Source organism: Porites lutea, chromosome 1 (assembly GCF_958299795.1).
Source record: "Porites lutea chromosome 1, jaPorLute2.1, whole genome shotgun sequence".
Lineage (NCBI taxonomy): Eukaryota > Metazoa > Cnidaria > Anthozoa > Scleractinia > Poritidae > Porites > Porites lutea.
The window spans coordinates 2,669,649-2,678,539 of NC_133201.1; the positions used below are offsets into that span (position 1 = coordinate 2,669,649).

The 8,891-nt window shown below is 40.9% G+C and overlaps 1 pseudogene; it reads left to right on the plus strand.

Moving 5' to 3' along the window:
- Positions 1 to 4,358: 4,358 nt before the first annotated feature.
- Positions 4,359 to 5,531, plus strand: LOC140933365 (QRFP-like peptide receptor; annotated as a pseudogene).
- Positions 5,532 to 8,891: the final 3,360 nt, after the last annotated feature.

Consider the following 8,891-nt stretch of genomic DNA (forward strand, 5'->3'; position numbering starts at 1 on the left):
CCAGAATATCAAATGAAAACTTAGTAAGAAAGACTCTAAGTTTGTCAACATATTTGACGAGACTGTTAATGTTCAAACACTCAGGCCATTTGGAAACCACGTTTAGCTGGTAAAAAATTAGACATATTGGAAGGACCCGAATTACCTGAATGAACTTCGTTGTCTACTAATTCTTGCAACGTTTGAGAAACCAGAGGATAATCGACATTCGTGCAATTAGGAAATCAATTAGATCTCAGAAAATTTACAAAGTTCTTTGCAATAGCTCGTTACCTTCCCTCTTTATAGGTGCAGTCCACCTTTGTTAAGTCCTTTTGAACTGATGTTAGCATGGCTGATGAGTTTCCTGTTGAGTGTAGCCTGAGAAATGCTCAACATACAATGTACGAGCCATATCCGTTCCTTTAAAGCCATTATCCGCAAGATAGGTTAACAGTGCTTTAGTGACACGAATCTTAGGCGTTCCTGAGGCACCAGTGTACCCTACATGTGGTTGAAATGAACCGTTTTTTGCCTGGGAAAACGCCGTACGGGGACAGGATTTAGCCTGCGTGACAGGCGCAAAAAGGAGAAGGCGAGGGGGAGGAAGAAAAGCGCGAAAAAGCGAAAAGACCCTCTCTCCCCAATCCCCGTCTTTTTTCCCTTCCTCCCTATCCCCTACCCCTTTCGACGCCTGCTACGCAGGCTAACAGGATTAGGCTATGCAATTCAGTTCGAGACACATGACAAAAGGGGCATAGCATGCCTGAGGGGTACTCCTGGGAATTCTTAGTGGGGCTCAGACAAAAAATAGTCTTTTTCTACACCCGTTTTCAGACCTTTTGCAAAGACAGAAATTACGTCATCATTACTTACATTAGAAAGCTAATAAGAAGACTTTTTAAAATCCATTTCGAATTCGCATATTGCTCCTCCTATCTTATTCATTTGGAACTGAAACGACACTACGTTGATACACTCCTGTAGTTCCCTCAAATACCATAACCGATTCCAGACCAAAGTGGACAAAGCCCTAGCCTGCGTAGCAAGCGTTTCCGTGCGCTTTAGCTAGGTGCAAAGAACGAGGAACGAGAGTTTGGCGCTCATTTCATCTCTCGCGCGGCCAAAGCCGAGAATCCCGTTCCTCGGTCTTTCTGTGCTCTGAAACCAAACGGAAACGCTTGCGACGCAGGCTAACAAAGCCCATACCCGTTTTCGGACCAAAATGACGCAAAAACTTGTAAATGTCGTAATAGTAGTTGGTTCAGCTGTCTTGCTCTCAGGTAAGCCCGCCTTTTCCATATTTGATTTGTTTACTACCAGGAGTAAATATTGTAATCTGCCGAAAAATTCAGTTGTTGTTGAAAGATATTTCTACCAAACTTGTAATAGAAATTATACTGAACCGATCCTTGTAATTCGTCCAATATTAAAGTACTAGGGTATCTAAGAGATAGTAATGCTGCGGCACATTCTGTTGATACTGGCATTAGTTAGGCAGTGAGACTTAAAAGAATCGAAAATGACATTGAATGTCGTATTTACATGTTGGAAAGTACTAGAACATTACTATCAGTCTATAGAAAGAACTCGTGGGAACGTTGTTTAGAAAATGATCAAGTAGTTACAACTCTGGTTTTCCCACAGTAACTTGTAGGAAATAGTAGAAATTCAGATTGTTTATCCATATATTTAATATACGGTGCACGATATTTTCTCTGGAAACACAATACTTTTCTTGCTGTGTGTTGCACTTTATTAAGTAACAGTTATTTAGCTATATATTTATAGAAAACAACAACACAAAAAAGAGAAAAAAAAAGGAAAGAAGAAATACAGAATTCGGTGGGATTCGAACCCTGCACATTCGGCTCGACACGACTACACCTAACTACTGCATCACAGAGGCAGATTACGTAATCTTCAGGAAAAGTCTTTCATTTTATTCCTTTTCCATGAAACTTCCGCCGGCAAGATGATCGCCAGCCGCATTAACCGAGCTATTAACAGTGAAAGAACAATGTAAACGCATATTCCATGGCAATGAATAAAGGAAAAAACATAATTATGCTTTTCAAAACGCCGATACACGTCCTGGCCTGCAAAGTAGGACACAAAACAAATGTTTTGTTATCTCGATTTCCGCTTTTATTTTGAAGCGAATGGTCAAAATCACATCCACTTTCGGTTCAAACAGTTTCTTAAGAATAGCACTGCATGACATTTTCTCACTTTCACATCACCTTCTAACAAGCTGGAATTTGTATATCCCCCGTGTTGCGGAGTCGAAGAGCAAATGCTCATCTTCTCGTCAGGTTTAACACCTGGACGAGTCAAAGGCTCTTGAATTGAAATCCAATCCCCAAGTTAACCATCGTACTCATCTGAAAGACTCCTGCGTGTCTTAAAATTTGGTAAGACCTCTAACCGTGCTGTAGAAAATTTGCCACGAAGAAAACTCTAAGCAGCGAACGATGCACTCTCTCACCCACCGAACTTCTCCGTGTTTTTATTTGAGTTGTTCGTGGCGCAATGCACTCTGGTTAAATGCAATGCATTGTGGTAAAAGTGTGGTTAAATGCAATGCATTGTGGTAAAAAGTAATGAATTCGAGAATTCGTCGCCCCTTATATATTTCCTTTAAATCCTGATTATGTTGCTGCTCGCTCCCTTCGGTCGCTCCGCAGCAACTAGTCTGGTGCTGGGTCCGTTCGCGTGTCTCCCTCGCAAGCGCCCGTTCTCTCTTTCACCCACTACTTCCAAGCGCCTGCAACGAGAATATATCCCAGAGTAGTCAATCGATAGAAATCGGTATCGATAAAAATCGGTAGTACATGGTAGTAATCAAGCGATTTTTATCGATTGATAAGGCCATCCCCCTAAAATGTTTCGTTTCCCATCGCCCTCCCTCGTGAAGGTGGGTCGGTCGGTAGGGCAAAAAAAAAAAACAAACAAACAAAGAATGAACACATCATTGCATATTAAATCTCACGTTTAGTCTGCGAGATATAATCAGATGGTAAAAGACGTATATCTATATTTATTACATAGACACGAGTGTTTTACTGGAAAATATACCACTCGTAAAATTCATAAAAACTACATCAAGGACCCGAGTGGTTTATTTTCCATAATCTCAAACGTGAGTTTATGGATGACGTAATTTCTGTAATTTCCCTCTATTATTTTATCGATGTCTTTTTTTGTATATAATAAAAAGAACATTACACGGCGGCTTGAAGATATGAATTTTATTTTCTAGTTGTAAAACAATATTTTACGAACGAGCGCAATTTTGTTAATAAGACAAGATCGTGTGCTTGTAAATTAAAGCACTTGCTTCTTTACAAGTGATTCTGGAATTTTTTTTTTTTTTTTTTTTTTTTTACTTTTCCGAAAAAATGGGTCGGTCGGGCGATGGGAAACGAAACATTTTATGGGGATGGCCTAACGGAAATCGGCAGTGAAACTGGTTGTTGAAACGTCCTACAGAGACAAACGATTCTGGTTTATTGCAAATCTGACCCCACTCCTGTTTTTTTGGGTCCAGAAACATAAAGGATAGACAGACCGAAGTCCGCTTTTTAGTTTAGCATTACTTTTATGAAGCCACAAAGCTAAGAAGCGGATGTACAGATAATTTCCTTATACAATATACATTTAATTCAAGTAATTTAATATCAAAAAGATAAGAGTTGTCTCACTATTGGCCTGCAACGTGCAATTACAATATTAAATCTTAAGTTTTCAAAGAAACTGTCATCTTTCCTTTGTAAACTAAATTGGCTGAGCTCGAAATCCTTTGTCGTGTTTATACAATGGGTTTCTGTATTTATTTTGAGTTAGACCCTGTTTACATGGAGTGGGGGACCCCGGTCTAGTGGAGTAGGTTTCTTTAGTTTTGTGTCCTCCAGAGCGTGAAAACAAAAGAAACCAACCCCGCTAGACCGGGGTCCCCCACTCCATGTAAACAGGCCCTTAGATCTGTATTTAAATACAGCGCAATAAAGCGCTTAGACGACAAGAGCAAATCGTCAATTGGAGGACACTTATCCTTCCAAACGCTTGACGTTACAAAGTATTTGGGGTTTGTTTGCCAACACCCTCATTCCCCTCAAATATTTCAGAAAAGACATCAAAATGGGCAATTTTTCAAACTTCATCTAACAAATGATAAATGACCAACAATTCTTTGACGACCAATATCTAATTGTACTTCACTCCTGGCTCATTCGGTATTTACCGACGAAAATTTCTCTTGCTTGTACAAGTTACACAAAACCGAAAAGAGACAATTGTCTGACGACTTTATCAATAACCCTCATCTGGATATTTAAAGTTATACTCAGAACAGTGTAGGAGTTACGGAAGAGTGAGATTTCAGCTGCATTCACACTTTCAACGCTGACTGAGGGTTTTCGTAAAGATGGAGTCTTTTAATTCTACTTCAAACGATTCTCAATCAGTTCTAGAAGCGCCATGCTATCGATATGATAAACACTGGGTGCGCACTCTTCGCATTTCTCCCTACGTGGTTATCTTCTTGTTTGCTGTTATTGGGAACACTGTAGTGCTAGCTGTAGTCTACAGAAACAAAACCATGAGAAAAACCATCAACTTCTTCATCGCAAATATGGCGTTCAGTGATCTAATATTCACTGTTATCTCGGTCCCTCGTGTCGTTACAATCGTGTCATTCGGCTATAAGTGGTTGCTGCATGGTACATTGGGCATGATATTTTGCCGTATGGTACCTTTTGTAATGGAAATAACAATAATCGTTTCTGTACTTAATATTGTTGCGATAAGCTTAGAACGTTGGCTGGCCGTTTTGTTTCCTCTGCGGACTTTCATAAGGAAGAAACCGTGCTTGTTGTCCATATTTGGGATGTGGCTTATCGCAATAATCGTTAAAATTCCGACTCCACTCGCGACATACAGATGTACATCCATTTCAAGGTGAAACGTATTGCGTGGTAGACTTCGATTTAACCTTCGGCGCAGGTTCAGGCAGAATCTACTTCAAGATTGTTTTCGTAGCATTGTACGCCGTTCCCTTTGCGGTGACATTCGTCTTCAACATCGCTATAATAGCGATCATGAACAGAAGAGGAATTCCAGGAAACTCTATTTCAGATGCTGCCTGCAGACGCCACGAGAAAACTAATCGCAAAGTCATGAGAATGGTTCTTGTTGTTGTAGCGGCGTTCCTAATTTGCTGGTCCTTGTATTTTATTCTGATGGTTCTTCGAAAAAATGGCATACACGTTTCGTGTAATGTTTTATACCTAAGGCTGCTCCTGGCTCATTTTAACGCTGCACTCACGCCGTTTCTTTATGCTATTTTCAGTGAGAATTACCGCCAGGGATTTGAAGAAATTCTGTTGTGTCGCCGGCTGCCCTGCCATCGGGTCTCTGATAGAACAAACAGGGATGCCAAGTCTGATGTTAACGATATATCGAGCAGACGACGATCTTCCGTCAATCATCTGCGATCTTCGGTCGAGCTTAGGACATTAAGATTCAACAGTACAGATCAAATTCTCAATTAAATTGTTTCATCTGAAAAACAGTTGTCACGACATTGAGCTACATGGGGTTGAAGGGCGCCACCTAGTCCTCCTCCACTTTGCCTGCTCCTTATTTTGCACTGTTACTCTCTACTGCGCATGTAAGTGCAACATCCAAGATACTGGAAACCATACAAGTTGTGTAGATTATATCGGACATCAAGCAGGCGATGGGTATTGGCTGATCTTAAGTTGCGCCGTGGAATATACCTCGTAACTAGGTCGGACAAATATGAACTAGCTAAGCCATTTAAACATTCAAAGGTCATTAAAAGAATCTTAAAAGTTATGCGCTCTTCTATAGGAAGCCAATGGAGTTCCCGAATACTGGTGAGATATGTTCATGTTTAGGTGTAAGCGCAACGATTCTGGCCGCTACAGTTTGAACATGCTGAAGTCTCTTGATAGTTTGTTTCGGGAGTCCTCACACAAGTGAATTACAGAAGTCCAATAAGGCTCTAAGAAATAAGAGAATGCACAAGTACTTCCTCCGAATGGCGACTAATATATTTCCTCATGCGGCTAATGTTTTGAAGGTGATAGAAGCCTGTCTTGCATACGGCTGTGACATGATGTTCAATTGACATGAATGTATCATACAGTACAGAACACCAATGTATCCACAGGGTACCCACACAATCTGTGTGTGTAAACCTGTAAACCGTATGTTTTCAACCTCGTTCTGGGAACAAGGTTGCCGATTGTTATTTTAAAGTAAATGTACTGGATTTAGCGTTTGCCTCACCTATAACGAAATATCGCTAAGTATGTACGTAAATCAATGTTAAATAAACGTTGAATTACCTTACCTGTAGTAAATTGTCGTCCTTTTGCCTCAAAAGCGAATTTTTGAGCGATTTTGAAGGATTTTGAGTTCGCCGTTTACTGTACTGACAATAAACGGCGAACTCTGTGATGTTTCTAGCTACCGATGACTTGACGGTTAGCACTCATCTGACTTGACATCATAGACTTCCTTCCTTTCCGAGAAATGAAATTTATCTCACGACGTCACGACACGGTTGAAAAAAAGTGAAGTAAATCCTATATGCCCGGTGACAAAGGGTAAAAGCCATTTTCAGTTTGCCAAACACTATTACCTTAACACTGTTTATTGTGTTGTTTAACGAGCCATATTATTTCTAAAAGGTCCCAAGCTTTCCATCTCGTGGAATCCTCTGTACTAATGGGAGAATTTTTCGGCACCCTTAACTTTCATTTTTCTAGGTGGCGATAACCACTGCTTTACATTAATATGACCGACTAAATTTTAAGTCGATGACAAGTTACAATCAGTCATAATCAGTTAATAATCAGTTAATACAGTTATAATCAGTTAATCAGTTATATTACCCAGGACCAAGTTGTGCGGCTTATTGTACGAGAGCGAGCTTACTCTGTACACTTGACTTAATTTTTACATCGTTGGGAATTCCATTTGGCGTCAGTGATGCTGATTAACCTAAGCTTATTAAAAACTATGATAATCACGATTCACGTAAAGTTTGTCCTCACCATCTCCCATAAGACAGTTGATTCCTTGGACAATGTCAAGTGAATGGGGCAAAAGTCCCCTGTGTTCTTGACTTAACTATCAAACTACAGGTTTGTACTGTCCGTTTGTAGGAAACGTTTTGTTCATTTACGATCCTCGTGCTTCGTCATCTTCACCATTTTAGTTGAAGTTGTCCCATTTGGGTGCTTAAAACATCCCGTGGCTGAAAGTACGTATAGCGGTGGCAGACAAGTGTCACAGCCACAGCATACTGGGTAAGATAAGGAGCCGGTAAGAAAGCTTTGCTTTTGAAGGTAACATCAGCCACGAACTGCCCGCCATGATTGCAGACGAATATCAACAATCTCAGCGACTCGTCCGTTGTTCCTAATTTATAATTCCAGTAGTTGTAGGGGCTATTAAAAGCTGCACGTAGAGGCGCTTGCAATTCCGGTTGCCCAAGCTCTTGCATAAGACGAGTGGTCATCGCGTCCCTTATCACACGTCTGGCCGAGCGTGTGAAATGGTACAGATGTGTTTTGTCAAAGGAAAACGACTCCGGATAGACTTGAAAGCCTTGGCACCATAGGGTACCTTGTATCAATCCATTTTGTAAGTACTTTAGGTTGTCGCCGAAACGAAAATCACCTTCTGTTATGACTTCTACCATCCTTTGGGCTTCCGGACTCTTTAGCAAGCTGAAATTTTTATAAGACGTGAGAGATAAAACGTTCAATTTCCCGCTCCGCTGTTGCGACCAGTACGTCAGTACGGTGGCCACGTTGAATAAATTACCTTAACAATTTCCGGGGTGGGAACAAAGGCCAATGAACGCTTGAGGCGGAATATATTCATAAATCTAAAAATTTAGAGTCAAATTCTCAAAATCGATAAAGAAAATATATTCTAGTGGAGTTTGACTTGAGATCTAGCGCTTCGGTTGATGAACTTCATAGCCCCAGCGGAACTTAAGCAGGGTACCCCAACAAGCATTTCGGTAGGTGCAGAGTGAGTCACAGCCGTTTTTAGAGTCGTCACGCAACGCTCCTCTAGTGGGGAGGAGCATAGCGTGACGACTCTAAAAACGGCTGTGTAACAGACTATGTGATTTGTGACCTGATTGTGAGGTACGAGCTAAACAACTGGGTCAGTGGTTGTAGATTTTCCTTATCATTGGGAGCGCAGTAGTGGACCTGTAAATAGCGGGACTTTAAGCAAAGACTACGGAAGGTTCTAGTATGGTGACCGGAAGTAATTTTTTATTCGTCACCCGTCAATGCCTTAAGTCAGAGAGTTTAAGATACCACGACGGCTATAGCGGTAAAAACGTCGCTTCAAAGTGTATTCGCGTTCTTTTATTCTTTATCGCGATTATTCCAACTCGCTTATAGTTGTCAAATGTTGGCGAACTCTTCCTGAGGTTGAGGCCGTGCAGTGACCCCCCACGGCAAGAGAATGTTTAAAAAAACATTCATAAAAAAGGGCGACTCATGGGCAAATTCAGGGCTTGCTTGTGTTTTATCAGTCTTATTCACACCACTTGGTGAGATGATATCCCTCATGAAATGCTCTTTCCCGTCAACTGTATTTTGCGTATTTGTCTGTACTCAGATTCACTTGGGTGTCGTGTTTGACACCGAAATTTGAGGCTCATCGAAAAATGAACCTTCAGAAATTTCCAAGGAAGACCAAAAAATGATAAAATGCGTATATCTTGCGATTCTGTTTCAAATATACACTGGCGTTCTAAGCACGTAAAATGATACAACTAAATACTTTACGTACTAGACACTACTGCCCTCCATGATCTTCTACGCATTCGGGACGCGCAGGGCGGCCAGTCAATA